The sequence below is a fragment of the Ascaphus truei genome, chromosome 15 (assembly GCF_040206685.1).
Source record: "Ascaphus truei isolate aAscTru1 chromosome 15, aAscTru1.hap1, whole genome shotgun sequence".
NCBI classification, from domain to species: Eukaryota; Metazoa; Chordata; class Amphibia; order Anura; family Ascaphidae; genus Ascaphus; species Ascaphus truei.
Genome location: NC_134497.1, coordinates 50,642,000 through 50,669,545, shown reverse-complemented (window position 1 = coordinate 50,669,545; position 27,546 = coordinate 50,642,000). Strand labels below are relative to the sequence as shown.

General features: G+C 43.4%; 1 long non-coding RNA gene across 1 annotated transcript; it reads left to right on the top strand.

The window, feature by feature from the left end:
• The first annotated feature begins 996 nt into the window (after positions 1-996).
• LOC142466999 (uncharacterized) lies at positions 997-5,938 on the top strand. The gene is made up of 3 exons (XR_012788302.1): positions 997-1,218; positions 3,073-3,173; positions 5,504-5,938. It is a non-coding gene; the product is annotated as an uncharacterized LOC142466999 (long non-coding RNA).
• Positions 5,939-27,546: the final 21,608 nt, after the last annotated feature.

Sequence of the window (27,546 nt, the reverse complement as noted above, 5' to 3'; positions counted from 1 at the left end):
TTTTTGTTTACATAAGGGCCGAGTGCGGGTGAGCCCGCGCATGAGCACCGCGTGAGCGGGGACTTACATATATCTATATATGTAAGTAACCGGGGTAAGCGCCGCCCACTCACCGCTAGCGAGGACGCAGCCTTACTCCCTCTTTTCCTCACTCGCCCCCTCTCTCCTCTCCCTCTGTCATTTACCCCACACTCTCTCATTCCCTCCCCCCCACAAGATGTATACCAAAAAACTTCCCACCCTCAAATACATAAATAAAAATCCCCACCCCCTCAAATATATACAAGCTCCCCGCCCCCATATGCGTACAATAAACCCACCTACCCAATACATACGGTATAAAAAAAACAATACAAATAAAAAATCCCCCAAGCCCCCCCAATATATATAAAAGTTTCCCCAAGCCCCCCAATACATATAGAAATTCCCCCAAGCCCCCCAATACATATAAAAATTCCCACAAGCCCCCCAATACATATAAAAATTCCCCCAAGCCCCCCAATACATATTAAAAAAAAGACTTACCTTGTGGATGATCATGCCGGGTCCAGTAGATGCCGGTAGCGGTGGGGGGAGTGAGGAGCCGGCTGCATGAGGCTGGGGAGGGCCGCTGCTGCAGGGAGTGGCCTGGTGCTGCAGGGAGTGGCCTGGTGCTGCAGGGGAGGGCCATGTTTCAGGGGGTGGCACAGTCCTGCAGGTAGGGGGGGGGGGCGATGCTGCAGCCTGCTGGGTGTGGCCCAGTGCTGCAGGGGGGGGGCAATGCGCAGGGGGTGTCCCGGTGGTGGGGGCGATGCTGCAGGGGGGGCGATGTGCAGTGGGGGGCCCAGTGGCAGGCACCTGTCCCACAAGGCTGCTCCTGCACCCGCCGGGCCTCCCTCTCACACTGGCGTGCCGGAAGCTTACCCAGCAGCTGACTTCCGGCGCTGCCAATAAGAAGACCCGGCATTTTTTTATTTTTTTTAAGTTTAGTTTAACTGGCTGCTGGAGGGCATGGGGCCCGGGCAGCCGAGCCCCCCTGACTCACGGCGCCTGGGGTGCCAGTATCCTTTGCCCCCCCCCCTTCTTGGCGGCCCTGAATGCACCTAAAGAAGAAGCTATATTACTATGAGATGTATATAAAGACCAACCTGTTCATAACTATAAAGTTCCTAGCGCCAATCCTTTCTCCATCACCCTATCCCCTCCCCCCCTCCTGCACAGACCCAGCACCCTGATAAGGTAATTACACGAAGGAAGATAAATGTATAGACCAGTGGCGTAGCTAGACATGGGCAGGCCCCCGGGCAAACAAGAATTCAGGGTCCCATTAATATTAAAACTGACTGTCATTTTCTTCTCCCTCCACCATCCTCTCCCTGAGCCTCTCTCTAATCATCAGCTCCCCTTACCAGCTCTCCCCCTCATCATCGTCAGATCCCCCTCACCAGCTCCCTCCCTAACCATCATCATCTCCCCCTTACCAGCTTTCCCCCCTCATCTTCATCAGCTCCCCCCTCATCTCCACCCTCATCTTCATCAGCTCCCCCCACCAGATCTCCCCCTCATCTCCCCCCTCATCTTCATCAGCTCCCCCTCACTAGCTCCTCCCCTCCTCATCATTAGCTCCCCCTCACAAGCTCTCCCCTCTCATCATCATCAGCTCCCCCTCACATCATCATCAGCTGCCCCTCACCAGCTCTCCCTCTCATCATCAGCTCCCCCTCACAAGATCAACCCCCCTCATCTTCATCAGCTCCCCCCACCAGATCTCCCCCTTCATCTTCATCAGCTCCCCCTAACCAGCACCCCCCTACTCCTCATCAGCACCCTCTCCTCCTCATCAGCTACCCTTTACCAGCTCTCCCCCAGCTCTCCCCCTTCTCCTCATCAGTTCCCCCTCACCAGCTCTTCCCCTCCTCCTCATCAGCTCCCTCTAACCAGCTCTCCCCCTCCTCCTCATCAGCTCCCCCTCACCAGCTCTCCCCCCTCCTCACCAGATCCCCCTCATCATCAGCTCCCCCTCACCAGCTCTCCCTCCTCCTCATCATCAGCTCCCCCTCACCAGCTCTCCCCCTCCTCCTCATCAGCTCCCCCTCATCATCAGCTCCCCCTCACCAGCTCTCCCTCCTCCTCATCAGCTCGCCCCACCAGCTCTCTCTCTCTCCCCCCTTAGCTCTCTCTCTCTCTTCCCCTCAGCTCTCTCTCCCATGCCTACCTTTGGGTAGGAGATGATCAGAGGAACAGCTAGTAGAGGAGTTAGACTGCGGCATTGTAGCACGCATGCCCGGGGGAGGAGGGGGGCGGGGGGCAGCACGTGCGCTGCACTGCGATTTGCGATCCTGGGAGAGAGGGAGCGTTTGCGATGGGAGGGAGCGTTTCGGTGTGTTTGCAGGGGTGTGGCCATGACCTCATGTGGCTGGTTCATCCTGATTGGCTGAACCGCCAGCGGGGGCGTGGCCACGCCTCCGTCGCAAACTCTGAGCTCAAATTCCCCTGTCTTGCTTAAAACCTGTCACGCACCGCTGGGGAAATGTGCGCGACAGGGTAGTAACTGGGACCGGACTGACTGGGGGGTGGAGCTTGAACGCAAAGCGCACGCCAAGGTGTGCGCTGTAGAAGGTATTGGGGTTGCGGCCTTAGGAGTTGCGCTATGGCAGCAGATACCGGAAGTAAGAAATACTTATGCGTCAAACTGCCAGAGGGCGCTCCTCCCTTGCCGTCTTGCTCTGCTTTTCTGATTCCTCTACCAGCTTCTGTTTATCGTCGGGGCCCGCTGCTGCATGCCATCTCAGCCCGCCTGTCTCTACAGGGGAAGAGGGGGAGAGAGCGGTCCCCCCAAGAGCGCGGGACCCCTGGCTTTGCCTGGGCTGCCCAGGCTATAGCTATGCCCTTGGAATAGACTATCCGATCTAAACTCCCTAGAGAGGGTTGCCAATGTAAGACGTGTCCCTTTATTAAAACAATCAAACCCTTTTGAGATAGGTCAGGCACAAATTTATTTTCAATCCGTAGCTTCAAATATTGAATCATTCATTATTAATTATATGGAACTTTTATGTAACTAAAATTGATTTAATGAATGGAATTTTACAGATCATTTTTGATTACCAGATAAGAAGTCAACGAAACGTCACAAAAATCATTAATCTTTTCAAATATTGCCGAATTAAGGAAACAAAAGAATACAATGTGATGTGAGTAAAGACAATATTTGAAAACATAGTAATGACGGGTATTAATACAATGTAAACTAATCAGTGAACATACTGTATTTTTAAAGCCTTTATATCAGGAGTGGCCAACTCCAGTCCTCAAGGGCCACCAACAGGCCAGGTTTTAAGGATATTCCTGCTTCAGCACAGGTGGCTCAATCAGTGACTCAGTCATTTTGATTGAGCCACCTGTGCTGAATTAGGGATATCCTTAAAACCTGACCTGTTGGTAGAGATGGGCGAATCCACCCAAACCTGTTTCCCCGTTTTTAAACCCAAAAACCGTTTTGTGGTGTAATATCCGCAAACGGATTTGGTCAATTTTAATCCGCACGGATTCATCAAGATCCTCCATTGGATGCAACCCACGGGTGGATTTGTAGAATCCAATCAGTGGATTCAGCAATCCGTCCACGGGTTGCAGAATCCATGGGGTGTATTTTTACAGGTCTGAATATGTGCTACAACCGCCCTTTTTGAGATTGATTCGTTGAAATCTGCAGACCAAAGGAATCGGCCGATCCGCTGCGGATCCAAATTCACCCAAAGAATTCGCCCATCTCTACCTGTTGGTGGCCCTCGATGACTGGAGTTGGCTACTCCTGCTCTATGCAATAGCTACATTTAAGCAACTTTGTACAGCCACTACATCAATGACTTTCCTAATTGCAACAGTAAATACATATGGGATTCATTGTTTTGGTAAACAGAGCAGTCCTTCAAAGGAAGATGGATGCGTGTAAAGTGTTTAACTAAAACAAGTGGATTAAACAAGCCCGGTGGCTTTATTCTTAACTAACATGAATCATTAATGTGCTTTCATTGAATATTCAGATGGTCATCAGAAATGAAAGCATGCTACACAAGAAGGGGGGAGAATGTTAACAAGGTTGGAGAACATTTTAAACTAGGATGGAGAGGGAGGAATGAAACAGATAAACTAAATAGTATAGAAGAGGAAACAAGAGGTTATGGCGGTAGAATGGGGGCAAGTGCGAGTTTGACAAGCACTCATAGTAAATACGGATAATACTAGAAAACTTCTAAAGACTAAACCAAGTGGGAGCAGAAAGGAAGGAGCAGATAAGATAATAGTACAGGCTGAAAACAAACTTAAATGCATGCTTGCTAATGCAAGAAGCCTGACAGATAGAAAGGGGAGCTTGAATGATATCATAGGCATTACTGAAACATGGTGGGATGAAACTCATGACTGGACAGTTAATTTAGAGGGTTATTCCCTTTTTCGTAAGGATCGAGCAAATAGAAGGGGAGGTGGAGTATGTTTATATGTTAAACCGGATCTAAAACCTATTATAAGGGATGATGTTTATGAAGGGAATGATGAAAATGTAGAGACCTTGTGGATAGAAATTAGCAGTGCAGGTAAAAGTATAAAGAAAATGTTTGTAGGGATATGCTATAAACCACCAAATATCTGTGAGATTGAGGAAGCTAAAATACTTTTGCAAATGGAAAAGGCATCAAAACTTGGTCATGTTTGCATAATGGGGGATTTTAATTATCCAGACATAGACTGGGGCAATGAGATTAGCGTTACAACAAAAGGAAACAGGTTTTTGGGGGTGCTTAAAGACAATTATATGACCCAAATTATTTTATATACAAAATCATATTTCCCGCTCACTCGGCTTTCAGAGTCTCTGTGGCACGCCTTGTCTCCTGACATCAGACGAGGGTCGAGCCCCTCTCTCTATTGGCTGGTGGGGAGTGATTCCCCTTCTCTGATTGGCTGCTCCTTCCCCCTCCGTTCTGGGCATAGCCCAGCGGAGTATATGTAAGGTGCTGACCAAGGAAGAGAGGCAGAGAACCAATCAGTGAGTCGATGAAGCTAAGGCAGGCTTTTCAATGTTGCTCTGTTTGAATTAGCAGAGCGACCGGCTTTGTTTGGAAGCCTGAAAAGTTTGCATCACAGAGACTAAGTCCCGTCTTTTGCGCCCAAGTTCTAGAAATCAAATGGAGTGGTCGCGGCTAGGAATTGAAGCCGAAAAGAGGACCGGGAGAACTGGGGGTATATCCCGGTCAGGGTAAGCTCATCCAAGCCGGCGCCCTGCACCTAGGAAAATCAATTTTTTACCCCATACCCCCAATAAGTTTATTTTAACTGTTTCATGTGTGTTTCTTCTTGTTGTATGTATATAAACGCAATTTGTTTTTACTATCTCGTTTTGCCTAATGAATGATCCCGGTAATCTATAAATGGTGTAAAAAGTACCTGGTCTCCCGTGACAGGTACAACCATGTTTTAGGAATAACCAGTGAACAGGTAAATACACTTCATTTACATACAGACGTATCCAGACTCACTGTCTCCGGAGCCACTTGAAGAAAAGCAAAACACCATGGATCTGGGGAAACTAAAAGCCGTGGGTGCCCTTCTTTCGAATGGGAGACACTCTACAGAGAGATTTTCTGCTGCCGTGTGATGCCACCATCAGGATTCCCAAGCTTACCCCAGTAGCTCAAACTGTTAGTCGGTCTACATCTGAATATGGGCCATATTTATTAAGTTTTGCTATTTCAGTAGATTCCTTCTGAAGTTACTGTAGAACACACTATTTTGCCTATTCACTTAATTTGGTTTTTCTGTTGTTATTTTTTCTGTCTTTAGTTTTGCTATACATTGTGCCATAAATGGACAATTCCTACCTACGTTAATTTAAAGGGGAAATAAATTGCATGGTGTCTGGCCAATGAAGCAATATGTTTTGCTATAACCCAACTCTAATGTGCAATGTGTAATTCAAACCCCTTAATAAAAATAAAAAAAAGCAGGGCTACCGGGTCATTACAAACACCAACTTAGATATTTAGACATCCAGTCTAGATGCTGTGTGCTGAGCATCTATATTCTTATCCGCAATTGTCAGCAAAAGTGCATCAGTCTCTATTGGGATCCATAATATGTCATTTTAAGTGAAATATATTACCTTACTCTGACCGCTCACCAAGACTGAAGTTGCTCGCCCAGACCGCAGTTTCTGTGCTTTGTGTTTCCGTGACTCAGCATACCCAGCCAGTGTTGAGTAATCAGGCAAATAGAAGTTTCCCACAGGATACTGCTTCAAAGGAGACTTGAAACTCGAGACAACCCGGTTCAGTAAAAAGTTACAATTTATTAGACCAACAACAACGTCTAACATAGAGACGTCCTACGCATTGACAACACACCGAAGGGTGAGAAACGCGTAGGAGGTCTATGTTACACGTGTTGTTGATGTTCTAATAGATTATAACTTTTTACTGAACCTTGTCCTCTCAAGTTTCAAGTCACCTGTGGAGCACTATCCCAGTGAGAAACTTCTATTCAAAACCATCTCTAAAACATTTATATTTGTAACAGAAAAGCACTCCAAACTGAAACTAAGGATGTTGATCCAGGGAGTAATCTGAACACCAATATTTGGAGTCTGGAAGGAATTTATTTTTCCCTTTATGAGATATCATTGGATGATATTTCACTGGGGTTTTGTTTGCCTTCCACTGGATCAATATACTGTAATAACGGATATAGGATAAAGGATCTGTCATCTAAATTTATCATACAGTAGGTTGAACTTGATGGACATATGTTTTTTTTCAATCTCATCTACTATGTAACTATGTAACCTCGGAGGAGCAGTCATCAGCCTTCCTAACTTTTCCTACTCTTGACACAGTATGGATCAAATCGTTGTAGAGTTATGTCTAAAAGGTGCTGGGGAAATTATTCCAAGTGGCATGGCTGAGTTGAGGGAGATGGCATTAGGCTTCTGCCGTGCTTGATATTGTGTAATATTCTATGGAACCTGGCAGTGGTCTGTGCTGGATCTATTGTTAATAAATGTTTCAATGCATGCAGTAATTATTTACCCCAAACACTTTGTGTGGCATTGTGGTTATCGGTGGTCAATTGGGATCGGGGGTATTTAGTCATAGATAAATACATAATGGGTATCAACAAATCACAGTGCAGGAAAGAATCATATTTCACAGAAAGAGAAATGCTAGAACAGGGGTCTGCAACCTGTCAAGGAGGAAGACAAGAGCCATTAAAAAAAATTGTCTTTGACCAAAATATTTTGAGAGCCGCAACACAGTTTAAATATATGATTACACTGCCACAAACACATACATGATACATATACTGTACACACACACACACACACGCACACACACACACACACACACACACACACACACACACACACACACACACACACACACACACACACACACACACACACACACACACTAATAGGTGTATATATGAGCCTTAACATAAGATAAACTTACTTCAATCAAAATTAGGGAAAGAAAAAAATACAGGGGGAAACAAAATGCATCTCACAATAATAAGTCAATTCATTTCATTTTTGAATTGATATAGGTGGAAGGACCTCCAGGAACTCCAAGCTGCATTGTCAATACAAAACAATGTTTATTTGCCATAAAGATAAAACAATGTTTAGGCCTGGTGCAGGCCGTTATGGTCAAAACGTTGTTTTTTTTTTTTTTAATTAAAAACTATGTTGTTTTCAAAATACAGCCTGGAGATTTTTCCAACTAGAGAGAGACAGAAAAATCAGTTTAGCCCATTTATGTCTATAAATAGCAAGATAGCCAGACACTCAAAGCTGTATTTTCAATACAAAATAGTTTTATTTTACATAAAGGAAATTTGCGGCTTCCTATTGGCCCAGATGACTGGGGACTTTAAAATTTTACTGGGATTCCGGCGCCCTATTCGGAGATATTTATCTCGGGAAGCAGGGGGCTGAAATGAATGGGGTTCAGCTCCTGATACCCCCTACTTCAAACCTATTTTTTTTAAATTACATTTTGCAAAAACCAATAGCGGTTTGGATTGTTCCTTTAGGCAAAAGAAGAGAACAGCTCCATTGAAATATTGAACAAAAATATAAATTAGCCACTATGTAGGTAATATATGTAACACAAACACACTGTGAATAGTCCCAGTTAAACTGCAACATAATTGCCAGCAAAATACCTTCTTTAATATTGCCTGCTACTGTATTTTTCCTCTGTGGTTTAACTACATTTCTTAAAAAGTCTTGTAACAATTTTGGTTGTAAATTAATATCTTTCTGCGCTTATAAAGAATCAGTTTGGCATTGGAGAAATCTAGGTATTTATTTTAGGTCTTTAACAATTACGTCTTTATCTATTCATGTTTTTTTGGAATTCCTGGAGTTGTGTTGAAGAGAGTCACACATGAACTAGAAGCTGAAATAAATGAACTACAAAGAAGCCCCTGTTTAAAGTCAAAGACTAAATTGGGTATTTCAGTATTCTGGCCAGGAAAATATTTTCTATAGGTTATGTTGTTCTTTACAAAAGAAGGCAAACTCTCTATAAAGTGTCAGACAGGTTTTCACAAGAGCAAAGGTTGTGTAACCAATGTCATGCATATTGAAAGAATGGATTTGTTACTTGCTAAAATTTCTCTGTCAATTTGGGTTATACAAGAATTCCAGTGTTTGAATTGTTAACACACACACATTATAGTCACTGGTAGTATGCCTTCTGAGGGCACAGGCAGGGATTTCAGTCATTGACACACCAACACAGCTCAAAGTGGAAACCCAAAGGAAAAATAAAACTCGTCTTAAAAACAGTACTACTAATTAAAAAGAAGCAATAAAAGGTTTTAAGAATTACAGGACATTTGCAAGATTTGGTTCCACAAGACGTTTCAAAAGTAGTAAAATGTGCATGTGATTACCCAGAATCCCTGGCTGCCCTGGAAGAGAATTCCTGGCTGCCCTGCTAAGAGATAATGGGGAAATGCAGGGTTGTGAACCTGTCTGAGACATGAGATAGTGCGCACAAGTGATATTTGTATTTGTTGTACTGTACCGTGGAAGGTTTTTGTCCCTTTTTTACCCACCATAAATGATATCATGTGTGGTTGAAACCTTTCCCAGCTTTACATTGCAAAGCCAGTATAGCGATCCTCACACTGATGAGATCTAAATGGTGGGAAAATATGTCTGGGGTAGGTATATTGGCTGCATACTTCTGAAACCCAGGCTGTGCTGAAGACCTGTGTAATATGGTAGATATAAGCTTATAAGGGTCCATGTTAAAATGGATTTGAAGCAAATAGTGTTGCGCAGAGTTATCATTTGCATGCCATTACCCAGAATCCCTGGCTACTGTGGAAGAATTGTATGCTCTTTGAGTGAGCCACCTGTGCTGAAGCATGGATATCCTTAAACCCTAACCTATTGGTGGCTCTTGAGGGCTGGAGTTGGCTACCCCAGATTTAGCTATATCTTTAAATGTGTTCCCTTTTGCCTGGCCCTAACTATGTGGCCTATATACAATGTTTCCCTGTGTCACAAATTCTCTCCACCACTCCCTATATACAGTACATCACTTTCACTATCTTATGTCTCACATTTACATCCCTTTATCTCTTTTTAACACCTATATCCAACCTAATAACGCCAATAGGGCAAAACATAACTGTTATCGTTAGTTAGGAAACATTTTTTTTTTGTAATACATTTATAACCAGACACAAGAATATGGACATGAGCAAAAGGGGACACATTGTGTGTGCTCATTTGCATATCATCACCCATAATCCCAGGCTGCAGTGTGAGCTTTGTATGCTATCTGTTTTCTCCAGTTTCCTCCCTATTTATTGATTTTTAAACGGTATCCTTTATTCCTGAAAAACTTAACCTAAAACCAAAGTTGACATGGCTGCTAAATCCATCCCATCACTGGACTTCAAAGAACCTTATCAGACAGTTTCTCTAATAAGTCTCTTTGAAGTGTGCATGGAGAGCAACTCTGTGCTACGTGGTGGGGTAGAGTAGGGCATGTGAACATTCTGCGGCCCTATGCCTTCTAAAATTAAAATAAAAGAACGCTAGTAAAAGAAACTGCTGTATAGTTCCTCACATTGAGTTAACATTTAAGATAGGCCCTTTTTGGGATAGGCCTCTTTTGCACGAAGCTGAATATTGTGTGAATTTAATATTTGTCATTCTTTAATAAAACATTGGTTTGTCTGAGATTCACACAATGAGCTTTCAGAGAAGGATTGAAACAAGTGAGATTTATGAGAATTGGGCAGATTTGTTGCACAATCTTATAATATTAAGAGGACCTTTATTTTACAGCAATAACAGTATCCCACACAGTAATGGAGAGGTCTACATTCCAGGACTGAAGTCATTGACATATCTGTGTTGTGGACCATAAAATGTAATGCTAATACTACAACCCAGTGAGACTGACTCCAAATGGATGAGACTCACAATCAGTGGCCATTTACGTGTCTGCAGGCTTAGTCCACAAATCAACAGGATCTAGGATTCCTGCCTTGGAGACTTTCACGTGTCTCCAAGTTTCGTTCCTGAACATTTGTGTGGAATGTTTGAATTGAATAGAAGTAACCCTGTTAGTCCTGATGTGACAATACAGAGTACATTAGTACTTCAGTATTTCAAGGTCAAAGAGATGTCTGTGAGTAGGGTTACTGGCTCTGCACTTCTTTAACCCAGGCTGTGCTGAAAAGCTGTGTAATACGGCAGGCATACGCTTATAGGGTTGCATGTAAAAATGGACATTAAAAGGTGATACTCTGTGCTCATTTACATAGAGTTACCCAGAATCCCTGGCTGCAATGGAAGCATTGTATTCTAAGAGCCTACTTTTCTTCACTAATCAACACACAAATCTAACCCACAACGACTCTTCTCTGTCTTTGACTCTCTACTCAAACCACCCCCAGCTGCCTCTTCTTCCTCCATCTCACCTCAGGACTTTGCTGACTATTTCAAGGAGAAGGTGGAATCCATTTGTCAGAGCACCCGCTCTGTTTCCTCCTCCCATCCTACACTGCTCCCTAACTCTCCTCCTGCCTTCCTTGACTCTTTTTCCGCTGTCACAAAGGAGGATGTATCTCTACTGATCTCCTCTTCTCCCTCTACCACTTGCCCTCTTGACCCCATTCCCTCCCATCTCCTAAAACATCTTGTTCCTACTATAACCTCTACGCTCACACACATATTTAACACCTCGCTCTATTCTGGTACCTTTCCCTCCTCCTTCAAACATGCAACCGTTATACCATTACTCAAAAACAGCAAGCTTGACCCTACCTGTCTTTCTAACTTTCGACTTGTCTTCCTCCTGCCTTTTGCCTCTAAACTCCTTGAACGCCTTGTATTCTCTCGATTGCTCCACTTTCTCAACACCCATTCTCTCCTAGACCCTCTACAATCTGGCTTCCGCACTGCTCACTCCACTGAAACAGCCCTCACTAAAATAACTAATGACCTCCATGCTGCCAAAGACAGAGGTCATTACACTCTGCTCATATTACTCGACCTCTCTGCAACATTTGACACCGTGGACCACCCTCTTCTCCTTCACATTCTCCATACTCTTGGTATTTGTAACAAAGCTCTATCCTGGATCTCCTCTTTCCTCTCCCATTGTACTTTCAGTGTATGTTCTGCTAACACCTTCTCCTTCTCCATAGATCTCTCTGTGGGGGTGCCGCAGGGTTCTGTCCTGCGACCTCTTATCTTTTCTCTGTTCACACTTTCTCTAGTTGACCTAATCACATCCCTTGGGTTTAAATATTACCTCTATGCTGACGACACACAAATTTACTTTTCAACCCCTGACCTTACACCTGCTGTACAGACCAAAGTTTCGGAATGCCTCTTTGCGATATCATCCTGGATGGCCCTCCACCGACTTAAACTTAACATGACAAAAACAGAGCTCCTTATTCTTCCTCCCAAACCTGGCCCTACTACCTACTTCCACATTACTGTTGGAAGTACCATCATTCACCCAGTAGCCCAAGCATACTGCCTAGGGGTCACACTTGACTTCTCTCTCACATTCTCTTCTCACATTCAAAACGTCTCTAAAACCTGTCGCTTTTTCCTCCGCAATATTACAAAGATATGCCCTTTCCTCTGTTGCTCGACTGCTAAAATTCTGACTCAGGTCCTCATTCTTTCCCGTCTCGACTACTGTAACCTCCTGCTATCCAGCCTTCCTGCCTCTCACCTGTCTTCCCTACAATCTTTCCTAAACGCTACTGCCAGAATCACTCTACTCTTTCCTAAATCTGTCTCAGCGTCTCCATTGCTGAAATCGCTCTCCTGGCTTCCTATCAAATCCCGTAGCACACACTCAATTCTCCTCCTCACTTTTAAAGCTTTACATTCTTCTGCTCCTCCTTAAAGCTCATCCATAATTTCTCGCTATGCACCATCCCGACTCTTGCGTTCTGCTCAAGGATGTCTTCTCTTTAGCCCCTTTGTATCTAAAGCCCTTTCCCGCCTTAAAACCTTCTCACTGAGTGCCCCACACCTCTGGAATGCCCTTCCCCCCGATACCCGACTAACACCCTCTCTATCCACCTATAAGACCCACCTTAAGACACACTTGCTTAAAGAAGCATATGAGTAGCACCGTAGATTACTAGAGACATGATAAATAAACCTTGTCCCCCTGCAGAAGCACTTACCAAAATGCCCTCCTACAGTCTCTGTACATTCCTCCTACATACCAATTAGATTGTAAGCTCCTCGGAGCAGGGACTCCTCTTCCTAAATGTTACGTTTATATCTGAAGCACTTATTCCCATGACCTGTTATTTATATTATTTGTTATTTATATGATTACCACGTATATTACTACTGTGAAGCGCTATGTACATAAATGGCGCTACACAAATAAAGACATACAATACAATACAAGAGATAATGGGGAACAGCAGTTTTGTGGCCCTGTCTGAGACATGAGAGGGTGCTCACAAGTGATATTTGTATTTCCTGTACACTGTACTGTATGGTGGAGGAGTTTTGCCACTTTTTAACCTATCATAACTTAAATAACATGTGGTTGAAACACACATGTAGAGAAGGAATTGCAGAGGGCATCGCAAAGAAACAGACAGGGAAATAAATGGGTGAAAGGTATAGTGAGAAATGAGGAGAGCATGTAGGATCATACATCCGGCAGTGGGGTGAAGGGGTTGAATTATACAATTAACAGAGAGGAAAGAAGAAACATTACAAAATATGATGAGTGTGTAAGAAATCCCATATCGGCATTAAGTCCTCTGTGGAATTTTTAAGATTTTTGAATATTTGCGAATTTGTGGTACAAATATTCGCGTGCGCAGTCCCATGACCGTGCCAAATGCAGCCAGGAAGGATTAACGCAGGAGGTCCCATTGAAAATAATGGACCCCCCACAGAGCCATCGAGGCAACCACCTCCCCCGCACCTCGGTTTTTACCCCACAAGAATGGTAAGGCTGGCTACATATGTACATCTGTATGGTATGTGAATAGAGAGGCTTAATGTGTGGATTATGACAGGACTGTTCCAAAGTGTGGGGAAACAGTTTCAGGCGAGGAGAATCCTGCTTGTGCAGCCAACTCAACACAGACAAACAAATTACTCAAATTGCAGGTCTCTTCTAGGACAGAGGTACAAAGTAGAGCTCTACTCACAAGTTCACAATGCAATTCTTCATTTATTGTGACAGCCAAGAACAGAGGAGACACAACATTTCAGGTCCCATATGGACCTTTCCTCAGGTACATAGTAACACACAAAGCACAATTAAATACTGTATTTTGGCACCAAAACCTCCCACAACAGGGATGCCAATGGACTGTCCATAATATATAGAATAGAATATTCTATGCTCCAATTTAAGATGGTCTGGACAATACATCAACCTCCAAGGACCGCAATCAATAAGATGTGGAGATTTTGGACCTCAAAAATGTTAATTTCAATGTTTATATGACACTGTAAACGCCAAATATTTGTAAGATTGACTTCAAATCAGTGAGTGTTGTCAGTTATAGAAATATGTCCTGAATTTGGGGACAGGTCACTTGATTTTGGTTGACTGCACTTAAAAGCTCACTATAAAAGATAAATATCTTCTTTCTTTTTACCATTAGAAAGTGTTCTTGCTGCTATTTTTAGCAATCAACAAAGGTTGCCACGGTAACGGCGGATGCCAGGGAAATAATAATAATAGACAAATGCAAACTCAGCAAAAAATTAAGATTTTTGAAAAAATGGAAAGTAAAGAAATAGGTCAAGATGAACTCTCCTGTTACACCATGACCGTCATTCATGCTTTGGTAGGATCACGGTGTGGGCCACAGCCTCGGTTTCCTCACTGGGCAAATCACGTCCTGTGCTCCATAGGAAGGCAGGACATGATATAGGCTGGAAAAAAATCCTCTGCTTGGCATGACATAGTTCTTATTACGTCATGGGGCCTCCGGAGAGTCTCCTTGATGCAGTGACTATGTCCTGGGTCACCCATAGGGTTAGGAGCAGGCTAGTGTGGTGAGGTGACACCTAGGCCCGATCTATCTTCTCTTTGCTGGAGAAGGGTCCATCTCTATTTATCTGAATGGGGCTAAAAACCTTCTCTTACACATGTATATACAGTGCATTCAATAAAGGAAGTCAGCTCTCTGAAAAAAGGTCACAGTAATTAATTAAAATCCAATTCTTCAAGATATCTATTCTTAAGACTTAAAAGAAGAGGCTGAACACAGAAAAAAAGAATACCAGCAATTTGCCCTGCCCAGAAGAGCTTCCCATCAAAGTGGTATGTTGGGAGGTTTACAGACACAGTAGGACTAACAGTGAAGGGCAGTCAGGGAGGTGAAGGGCAGTTGTAGTGGCAGATAATGTAATGATATGCTCCTTTTAAGGTGAATTTTCAGATGGTCTTTGAGTGCGGAAAGCAAAGGTGTTAAATTTGAGAGATTAGTGAGAAAGGTTTATGACGGGAGACGCTGTAGAGATAAAATGTGCAAAGATGATACAACCATGGGTTGAGCGTAAGAGGCGAGTAGGGATGTAAAGGGAGATCAGAGTTGGGATATATGGAGGTGCAGAGGAGCGTAGAACATTAACGGTAAGCAGGATAATTGCTTAGTTTATACAAAGATTAATATGAAGCCAGTAGAGAGATGTCAGGAGGTCAGAAGCAGATACAAGTCTATAATAGGAGGAGAGGAATCGAGCAGCAGCATTTTTGATGTATTGTAAGGAAGAGAGGTGTGAGGCTGGGAGGCCAGACGAAAGAATGTTGCTGTAATCAATACTGGAGAGAACAAGGGCATGCATTAGTATATAAGTGGCTGTGGAAAATAGGAAGGGGTGTATCTTAGCAATGTAAAGAAGGAAGAAATGGAAAGATTTAGTTACAGTGTTTATATGTGGGGGATAAGGAAATGGAGGAGTCACATGCATCCCATTGGCAGTGTGTGTGCGAGGCTGGGTGGATGGTAGTGTTATTGGCTGAAATGGAGAAGAGATCTCTGTTACCGGGTTCGGGAGGGATAATACAGAGAACCGACGTCGCCATGTTAAGTTTGAGGTGACGAAGGGCCATCCAGACAGAGATAGATGATAGGCACTCTGTCATTTTTTGACTGGACTGTGGGTGTAAAGGTCAGGTACAGATAAATATAGTAAACATAATAAAACTGAGCCTTGAAGTACATCTACAGAGAGTTCAATAGAGCTAGTGGAGGAGTTGTCAAAAGAGAAATTGAGTGGTGAGAGATAGATGGAGAACCAGGGCAGAGCCACGTAGGCCAAGAGAGTTAATGTTGAATGACAAAAACAGATTGGGGAAGAGCTTTGATTTTTAGGATTCTTTTTGTACACGTGTAGCAGGTTTCGCTGTCCCCCCGTGCACTATATTGGGATATGCTGTGATATTCTGAGGTGAGCAAAACTATCCAAAAAGCCTTTAACAACATTTTTCCCCAAATGTAATTCCCTTCAAAAATGTTTCCTTAAGTCCCAAAAGGTTAACAGTTTTGCCAAACGAGTGAAATATCGCCACCCAGTGAGCGAAACATGGTGTGTGCATCCTATCATCTCAGCATTACGGGAGCTTAGCTAATTTCGCTAATAATATACAGTAGTAAACGTAATTGCAGTGCGCATTAACGAGGAAGTCGTACTCTGTGGCAAAAAGCGTTGGGTGATGTCAGTACATGCAGTGCGTGACCCGGAAAAGAAGCTGTGTTAATTATTTTTCTATTTTTAAGGCCCTAAGTTGTAACTTAGGTAGCTTATGCGTAAATCCGGCACTGAGTATAATACAATAAGTACATTGTACGTAACACTAACATATCCACCCCCCAAAGAGTTTACAATATAACATGTATATACGGGTTACGTATAGAGACAGAAAAATCTACATGGAGTAAACAAAATGTAACATGATAGGGAAGAGGTGTCAGTGATACATTCTCTTAGTGCCACTTATAAGATGCAACTATACTTTTGTGGCTTTAATTGACTAATTTCACAAGAAAACCTGCAGTCATGTTATAGGGGAAACCAGTAGAGATGAGCACATTTTTTTGGCGGCTTTGAACCCGGCGGGACCGGCCGGTTCCTTTGGTCTGCAGATTTCAGCGGATAAGTGTGAAAAAAGGCGATTCGCATTTTGCAGATTTTTTATTTATCTTATTATTACCAATACGCTCCGCGGATTCCGCAACCCGGGGATGGATTTGTAGAATCCACGGATTCTTAAGAAACCGCCAACTGATTGCTGAATCCACGGATTGGAATCTACAAATCCGTCAGCGGATTGTATCCAATGGCGGCTTTTGAAGAATCCGCGTGGTTTAAAAACCGACCAAATCCGTCCGCGGATTCTACACCGCAAAACGGATTTTGTGGGTGAAATGTGAGAAAATCCGGGAGACGGATTTTGGCGGTTTCGGCCATCTCTAGAAAGTCGATGCTAACAAGAACATTTTAGAAAAAATACAAATTTCCCAAATGTATTTGTCTTCGAATACATTTTACCCTATTTTTGCTGATACTTAAGGTCTTTTATCCATTGAAAAATGATAGACACATATTTCAATTTTGTAGGGAAAAAAGGAAATGTTAATTGCAGGTTGGATTTTTGTGTTATTGAAAATGAGTTTAGCTAAATGTACATATAGCCCCCTTTCCCCCTCGTGTCAAGGGAACTACCCGTGGTGCTTTATCTGAGTGGTTTGCAGGAGGCCTGATCCTCCTCTGAAGGGAGCCTGTGGTGACCTTGTTCACTTACACACAGCACCTCCACCTGAGAAGGATCCTCACACAGTAGGATAGCCCCTGCCAAGAAAATACAGCAGTAAATATACATGCATGGCACTATAAAAGAATATTTAGTGAACACTGAACATATATAACGGATGTGCTCGTCACAAACCAGGACCGGACCGCAAGGCTGTGGTGGGGATATGAAAACACTGATCTTAGACTGCGAAGCCGCATCTGGATTGCATATTCTGTCGTCGTGGGTAGCCGGGTCGGGGTTGGAGAAGGCAGGGTAAACGTTATCCAGGCTGGGGTCAAGGCAGGTGGCACAGGAGCGATGGTCTTGGTCACAGGCTGGGGTCAAGGCAGGAGGCACAGGAGGATGGAAGAGGTCACAGGCTGGGCTCAGTACCAGGAAAGCTTCAGCGAAGAGCTTTAGCGTAGGCGCTTCAGCTCAAGGGAAGGTCTCCGAAACAGAGCGGTTACAGCGCAGGGGATCCAGCATAGATGCTCCAACATGGGAGGTCCACAGGAACAAGGAAGGTTTCAGCGTAGAATCAAGAAGGTTTGCTTCTGAAAAGCACAGGGGAAGGAAGTGATGAAAGCCTCTGGAAGCAGGTTATGCAGACAGGCCACAGGAACCAAGAAGCTATAGTGCTGGGGATCCAGTGCTTCAGCACAGGAACAGGAAGACCCAAGGTAGGCCAAACAGAGATGCTTGTAGCAAGCACAGGTTACTAGGAATACAGCGATTCCAGAATTATGCTCAGCCACTTCCTGATGGAAGGGCTGAACCTAAATAGCACGGGCCGCCAATAGGGACAGAGCTGCATAGCAGGTAGCATGAAGTAGACTGCAGTGTAAGTCCAGAACCAGGTTATTCCAATTGTCCAAGGGAGGGCTTTGCCTGGAAGCTATAAAGCCCTGTAAGGGTGAGTTCCAGCCAAAGCCAGGACCGGAACCCTTACAACATATAATCAACACAGTAACTACACAATACAATATTAACCACGTGGAGTATTCCCACAGTATTTAGGATGCGGTGGCACCAGTGTCCCAGTGTCCGTTCCACAACGTCAGTCCCCACCCAAAATGTAAGGAGTAGTGCTACCCCTGAGAACTGTTGATGCACTTGATGTTATACCTTCCTGGGCACTCCAGTACCCGGGTACCGCCGAATAACCCATTAATCCATCTCATCCCTGATGTCAGTCGGTCCGGTCTGTTCAGCGAAGGCGTCCACCTCTGCGTGAGGGGAACTCCCGCTGGAGGGTCTCACCTTTAAGAGTCTCTTAGTAGGGCCTGGGTATGGTCCCACACCGCAGGCCACGCACACCGCGTGCATCCGTCACAGATGTGCTGACTACCACTAATGTGTTAAGGGGAGCGCCCCTGTCTTAGGGCCTTCCCTACAGCACACAAGCTAATAGTGATGGAGATCTAGCTGGGACCTAAAGGGGTATCTTGCATAGTCCAGCAGAGCACTTCTCCCTGGACCTTACCTCACCCCTTGCTGTCCTGCTCACGACTGGCGTGGTCCCTGCAGCACTCCAAATGTATCTTTTGCCTTGCCGGGGATCCTCATAGCCCTATTGGCTGTCCCACAGCATGTGGCAGCAGCCTGTGGGGCTGCTGAAACATGTAGTCCCCTTGCGGAGCCTGTTTCTATAATGGCCGCCACTTACGCTGTACTCCAATGCACAACCTGTCTGCCGCACATGCGCGGCACACCAAGATGGCAGCATCCTGCACATCGGCGTCGCCGCGGAGCTCCAGCGATGTGCTCGCCAGCCCGCACCCAGCCCGGTCCGCCCGCAGTCTCTGCAGCAACCAGGCATCTCTGTTGCCGCCCCCGTCTTTGGCCAGAGGTAAAGGGGAACCCGGCTACATACAAATAGCTCTATATCTGTAAAATACATAACACAAATTAATGTCCAAATAATGTCCTTGGGTTTGGAGTGTACGTATCTCCAAATAAGCTTGTATAGAACAACAACGAAAAGATAAAACTTGTACTGTCAGTAGTTACATAACATTTTTGTAGCAATACTGGCACTTTGTGGCTAGAGTACAGAATGCATGCTCTAAACTGGGAATTATATACTGTAGTGTACAGTATATTTAAGCTTTGTATTGTGGTTTAAATGAAATAAAGGTATATAAAATGCTTTTTTAAACATTTTTATATCAAATTTATTTTAAACAGCTGATTTTTTTCTATAAGATTTTGCATTAGTTGGAATCTGTTACAATTAATATTCTTGTATACAGTATAATGCCCCATAAATAAGACTGCTGCACGGTAAATAAAACAGATACAACAGTTCAGACATGAAAAAATATGACAGTAGGGCATGTAGAGAGCAGAGACAGACTGGTATAGTGAGTATACTGTAGTCACCAACTGTCTCAAAGATTGGTCAACAATGACCTTTTTAAATCCACCTAGGCAGGACATTAAATCAAACTCATTCTGCAGTGTCATAAAAGACTTAGGGGGCTATGCACTAAGCTCCGTTAAGTCACTTTTAGACCGCAAAATGCTCTTCGAACGTGATTTTTTGCTCAACCCGATGCACTAAGCAACACAAACAGGCACTTTGCGCTCTAAAAATGACTTTTTCATGGAATTTTTTCTAAGTCCAACTTTGCTTGTTCGCAACCCTGTTTGCGTTAAATTCTGCCCTTAAGCGGGATGCACAAAGCAACGCAACCTTAGCAAACGCGAAAGTTGCGTTGATCAGAACACGTCAGGTCAGAGTAGACGCAAAGAAATCTGGACTTAGAAAAAATTCTTGCTTTTCATTTTTGCATGCGCAAAACCCATACACAGGCCGGCGGGTGTCCCCGGCTGACCCCGCGGGGGTTCCCGAGGGAGCCCGGGTGTCCCCGGCTGACCCTGCAGGGGTCCTGGGGTCCCTGGCTCACCAAGCGGGGGCCCCACGGGAGTGCGGGGGTCCCCGCGGGCCTGCGGTACCAATGTTGCACCTCCAAAAATAATAAACAAGAATTATAACTAAATACAACCCCAACACATACTATACAGTAATGGGCAAAATTACTACAGTATTATCCACATATGGATAATAATGCATTTGGCCATTTTAAATACATATAACATTCAATAAATACAGCCAAAACATATTACACTTACCTTTTACAGGCACCCACGATGAAGGCCGTCTTCATCCTCATCTTCATCCTGCCCATGCCCCTCCGGTGCTGCAAAACATGCACAACAATCACAATAGCCAATGTAATGTCCCCTAACCCCTTAATCACCATAGCGGTTATTAACCGCTACAGTCATTTATGGGTTTCACACACCTTCACCCACCACTCGGGAGGCCTACATACCCTCCCACAGTAACCCCCCACCCCGTGAGGCTTAACCACCCTCACCCACTACCCACAAGGGAGGCCTACCCACATACCATTGGGGCCAATACACCCTCTCCCCACCCCCAACACATACAGTACAATAATGTGCCAAATAACTATTATCCAGATATGGATAATATATTATTTGCCCATTATGAAACACATAAAACATGCATAAATCAAAACATGAATTTTGAATCTTAAAATCACCACATTGCATGTTACAATAAATCCAGCATCGATTGTAAATATAAGGCAACAAATCAGCAGCTCCACAAATGTACCCCTGTACCCCGTAATGCTGCTGTTATTTTTGTAGATTCCATTAAATACACCTTTTAATGGGCACACGCTCCCTTGGATATCCTTTATTCATTTTTTCCTGTGTTATTGGTGCCTGCTTTTTCCTACTGTTTCTCCTAACAGCCTCCCAGAAAAATGGAAGCACACCCCCTGTTGTGGATGAAGACTGAACAATCTTGAGGACAAATTCTACTCAGAGTGAGTCATTTTTATCACCTACTTATTCTCCATTCCGATATATTATGTTGGGTCACTTTATTGTGAGGTCTCTTACTACAGTGCATGTGGGGACCCTAGTCCACTAGTCGGATTATAATGGAGTTGTGATTGTTCTACATGTCATGGGTTGATATCCCTTATCCTTCAATCAGGGAGTTTATATTGCAGGATTCTTCAATCAAGTATTTTGAACTGTTATTGTGGTTTCCTTCGGGTACTATATTATAGGCTTTTTTTGAGCACCACACATTTGTTTTTCTTTTGTGCATCATCTTTTGTGAGGTTGCTCATTGGAGCCTTGTTCAAACTTTATACGGATTTATAAGAAAGCGTGTTGTTCCCATTATTCAATTTTTTATACTGTATATATTTTTTATATTATACAATTGTTCTAGTAATGGATTCCAACAATACTGGAAGTGACACTGAGGGTGGAAACCCTATGCAATATGCTTTTTGTTGCTCTGATAACTCTAAACGAGCACGTAAAGCAGAACAAGTTTTTGATAACACATTGGAACCAAACTGTGATGATGTATCTGACTTAAAAATTAAATTCACCAAATTGGAAAAATTACTTACTAATAATATACGCACTTGGTGGGACATTATTGCTATACAAAATTACATACAAACAAAGAGAATACCCAGAGGGTTACGTATAAAGAAATCTCCTACCTTTGGTTTTGTCAATGCGGACTTTGAACAGAATTGGAAAAAGACTTTAAATTGTTGTTCCTTTAAATTAATGGATTTAATTGTGGAAGTAAAAACTAAAGAGAAGATTAATTTGGATAAAGAGATACAAGTGCTACAAACAGAGTTACGCCAATATACTAGCATGGATGGATTTAATGATTTGGATCAAACTCTATCCAGCAATATAGAATCTATGGAAAAAGATGTTATGGCTAAAAAAACAACTCAAGTTTGAAAGAGACAAGCAGGACTATATCCGTAACCAGGTATACATCTGGCAAAGACCTATTCCTGTCAAGATATTTAATGCTTCTACTCCACAGAAAACAACTTCTCATAAACAACAACAACAACATAAATCAATCTTGAAGAAAAATATATCTTTCCATTCAGCAAGTGGGGAATCTGATCTTTCGGATTTTAAGGCTCTTTCCCAGGCCACAACATCCAAATATGAGGAAGGTGGTGAGCGAGATCATCGGCAGGACAGCAGAGGTGAACCCAGAGGTACTGGTCAATTCCTTTCAGATCCCAACAAAGATCGAGTATATGAAAATAAAACCTTCTTTGGAGCGTCAAAAAACCGGAGGGGTTCAGACGGACAAGACGGAGCAAAAAGAAAAGATCCCAAAAACCCACAAAAGAGGAAAAATAACTCTCATTAGAGGACACAGGAGTGATTAACATATTGGGCACCCCACTCTCTCAAACAGAAATATCAGTTTTCAATAAGGGACTTAAATTTGCACCGGACTCAAAGTTTAAACTTTTTGACACTACAATAGATTTACATAAATATGTGAGGAAACTTACCCTCAAACGTTTTTTTGAGAGTAAGAATTCTGATGTATCTGTCCCCTTTGATGAAAGTAACAATATTGATTCTTTTTCAGATGATCAAACAGATATTATGGGGGACAATTCTAACACCAAACTCACATTTAGTGAATATTGTTGTGCATATGATTTAAATTCATTGTTGGAAGAAAATGAGATGAGGGATTTATTTATTTATTTATTTATAAATGAGATAGATCCTAATAACATTCTAGGAAGCATTGGTTCTGGCTTTAAAAACAAATCTTCATGTTTTCCCTTACACATGAAGGGACAATTCTTGACCACATTTGAGAAACTGGTGGAGAGGGATTTGGCTCTGCTCTCCAGGGGATACGACTTTGAGGTGTCGCCCCTGCTGAGTATATTCCGTAATCTCTCCCCATCAGAGAGGGAGGCTTTGTTATCCCTCAAAACAAATGATTCCCAGGTTATTAAAGGGGCTGATAAACGGGGGGCTGTGGTAGTCCAGAGTAAGACCCAATATAAAGATGAGGCTTTGCGCCAATTGAATGATAAAGTTTTATACTCTGTACTCAAAAACAATCCCACATCACAATTTCTTAAACAACTTAGATCACTCTTAGATGATGGTTCTCATCTAGGGGTTGTTGACCATAAGGAATTAGAATTTTTATTTAAACCATACCCTACAGTCCCTATCTTTCACCATCTCCCAAAGATCCATAAGACATTGGTCTCCCCACCTGGGAGGCCAATAGTCTTGAGTATTGGATCTTTGGGAGATGGTGTTTCTAGATATGTGAATCATTACTTACAGAGCTTTGTAAGAGAACTCCCCTCTTACATCAGAGATAGCAGTGACCTTTTGGAACAGTTGGATACCGTTAGTTGGCAAAAAGGTTTTATATGGGTTACGTTGGACATTACATCCCTTTATACCAGGCCTGCCCAACTCGTAAAGTGAGAAGGGCCGAACTGCTCCAAGGAAAAAAAATTTGGGCCGCACGGGTTAAATCATCATCATCATCATCATCATCATCATCATCATCATCATCATCATCATCATCATCATCATCATCATCATCATCATCATCATCATCTCTCCTCCAGCACCTCTCATCATCATCAACATCATCATCATCCTCATATCTCCCCCAGAACCCCTCACTATCAATCTTTACGATACTCCTCATCTATCTCTTATACCCCCATCTCTCCCCCTCACCCTCACAATACCCCCCTCCACATCAAACACACAATACCACCCTCCACATCAAACACATCAAACATCCCCCTCCACATCCCCCCAGCCCATTCCATGTCAGCATCCCCCCCCACAAGTCAGCATCCCCCCATGTCTCTCTTCCCTCAATATGACACACTCTCCCCCTCCCCTTAATGACACTCTCTCCCCCTCCCCTCAATATGACACTCTCCCCCTCCCCTCAATATGACTCTCCCCCTCCCCTCAATATGACATGCTCCCCCTCCCCTCAATATGACACTCTCCCCCTCCCCTCAATATGACACTCTTTCCCCCTCCCCTCAATATGACACTCTCTCCCCCCCCTGCAACTCAAATCACACCCTCCCCCTGCAACTCACATCACTCTCTCCCCCCCCTGCAACTCACATCAGTATCTCCCCAACCTGCACCTCACATCAGTATCTCCCCCCACCGGCACCTCACATCACTCTCTCCCCCCACCTGCACCTCACATCACTCTCTCCCCCCCCCCTTGCAACTCACATCAGTATCTCCCCCCACCTGCACCTCACATCAGTATCTCCCCCCACCTGCACCTCACATCAGTATCTCCCCCGACCTGCACCTCACATCACTCTCTCCCCCCCTGCACCTCACATAACTCTCCCCCCCTGCACCTCACATCACTCTCTCCCCCCCTGCACCTCACATCACTTCCCCCCCCCATGCCCCTCACATGTCAGCAGCCCAGCCCCCCTCACATGTCAGCAGCCCCCCTTCTCACATGTCAGCAACCCCCCCTCACATGTCAGCAGCCCACCCCCCCTCACATGTCAGCAGCCCCCCCCTCACATGTCAGCAGCCCCCCCTCACATGTCAGCAGCCCACCCCTCCTCACATGTCAGCAGCCCACCCCCCCACCAGCCCGTTTTTCACACCCACACCCCACCAGCCAGTTTTATACACACACACACACACACACACACACACACACACACACACACCTCTTAGATCAGCTCAGCACATCCTCTGTCCCCGGTACTAAGCCCCGCCCCCGTCATGCTCTGACCTCCCCAGCATCCTGCTATTGAAGAAAAAAAAACACACGGCTGCCGCATCCTCCTCATGCTGCTGCTTCCCCCGCGTACCGCAAAACCTGGGGGCTGGGAGGGAGAGGGAGGGGGCTGGGAGGGAGAGGGAGGGGGCTGGGAGGGAGAGGGAGGGGGCTGGGAGGGAGAGGGAGGGAGAGGGAGGGAGGAGGGTTGAGGGATGAATCGCCGCCATTTTTTTAAAACTTTTTTTTTTAAATTTATTTAATTAACTGGCGCTTGGCCAGAGTCATCGCGGGCCGCACAGAGAGGCCAGACGGGCCGCATGCGGCCCGCGGGCCGTATGTTGTGCAGGCCTGCTTTATACGGTTATAGACCATCAACAGGGGATGGCAGCTGTCAGACATTTTCTTGAGTACTCCACTTTATCACTTGTTCAGAGCACTTTTATTTTGGATTGTATTCACTTTCTTCTCACACATAATTATTTTATGTTTGATGGGGTTTTCTATCTCCAAACACGTGGTACCGCTATGGCACAAATTTTGCACCCTCTTACGCAAACCTATTTTTAGGTTTGTGGGAGTCGGACCACGTGTTTGGCGATAGAAACCCCTTTCGACAATTTATCACTTTTTATAAACGTTACATAGATGACCTTATTTTTATTTGGCACAGGGATGTAGATTCACTTTTATCATTTATAGATTACCTTAACAATAACAAATTTAATTTACACTTCACTTATAGATATAATTTTCATCATATACATTATCTGGACGTATTATTATTTATTGTTATTAATATGTTTATTAGTTCAGATGTTTATAGAAAACCAAATTCACGCAATACTTTTCTTAGAGCTGACAGCTGCCATCCCAAATCCCTTTTGAAAAATATACCAAAGGGACAACTAATAAGGTTAAAGAGAATCAGTTCCAACAATGAAGATTTTATTAAACAATCAAATGAACTCCTTTTAAGGTTTCAGGATAGAGGTTACTCACCCACAGATTTAATAAAATCTTTAGAAGAAGTAAATAAAATTACCAGGGAAGAGCTATTACTAAAACAAAGGAATAAGCCTCCAATCCATGATATGAGGGCTAATAATCAACCCTTATTTATTACACAATACAATACTCAAACAGGCCAGATCAAGCATATTATTAAAAAACACTGGGACATACTTTCAGGAGATTCTCTTTTGAAACATGTACATGTGAAAGGTCCCCAGTTATGTTTTTAAGAAGGCCAGAACTATTGCTAACTCAGTCTCCCTCAGTCTTTTTTCTAGTAAACAAAATAATGCTGGACGGTTACCCAAAGGAAGCTTCAAATGTCTCAAATGCATCTCATGTAGATATATGCTTCCCAATTCATCATTTAAATCTTTTGTCACTGATGTGAGTTCCCTGTTACATCTTTCATCAACTGCGATACCACATTCGTAATTTATGTCTTGAATTGCGGATGTGGTAAACAGTGGGCCGTACTACCCGTGCCCTGAAAGTACGTATCAGGGAACATATGAGACTCATTTGAAAAGGAGATCTCATCCACCCGGTGTCACAACATTTTGCCAATTGTAGAATGGGCAATATTTATGCATTTACCTACTGTATATGGGGATAGAGCAGGTGCCAAGTCCAGTCAGAGGTGGTAATAGGGCTGAACTCTTAGATAAGCGTGAGCTTTATTGGATATTTACGTTGAAAACAAGAATCCCCTCTGGCCTAAACTCTGATTGGGACTTGGCACCTTTTCTACATTGATTGATGTTTGATGATCATTAATTGAGAATGTTGTATATTGTATATTGATTATTAAGGTATTTCCTTAAAATCTATAGGAAGCTTTCTCATTTCTTGCACATTGCCTGCATTTTCATTCAAAACAATGATGTTACAGCTATCTTGTTTTATGGATTTATTAAGGCCATTAGCATTATTATAGCTTTAGCATAGGTGGTTATCCCTCATTATGGTCTATTATTTTGATAGTATATCATATTATAATTTTAGTATTACCTAAATGGGTTAAACATTATAATTGTTTAGGATTTAATGTTCAATTGTTTAAATGTTGACCATAGTTTAGTCACTTCCTACTATATTACAGCACATTATACTACTTTTTCAGTTTTCAAATGGATTAGGACTTTTTTTATGGGCATTTACTTAACAGCTCTAATTTGTACCTTGTGTATGAATACAGTATGCACTTATATCATTATTATCATCAAGTCTATCCGTTTGTTTGGTATGTTCTCTCTTTCTTTTAGTAGGCATATTCATGGTTTCCTTTATGATATTTCTTTTTAAATTGTATTCTGTTCTTCATTTTAACGTTTTTTCGTTCTTAGAGGACATACCAGGTACTCCTATCTGATTCTTTAGCATTAGATTTGTTGTTTTGTCATTTTTGTTATTTTTGTCAATAAAGTTTGTATTTTTTGTATTCCCCATGTCGCGCGCTGATGTCATCACGCCGATGTCGCTTCTGAGAGTTTCAGGAAGTGGACGGCTGGTGGCTAATGGTGAGCTTCTAGGGGTTATAAAACGGCTAGGTGAGTACTATTTAGTCACCTT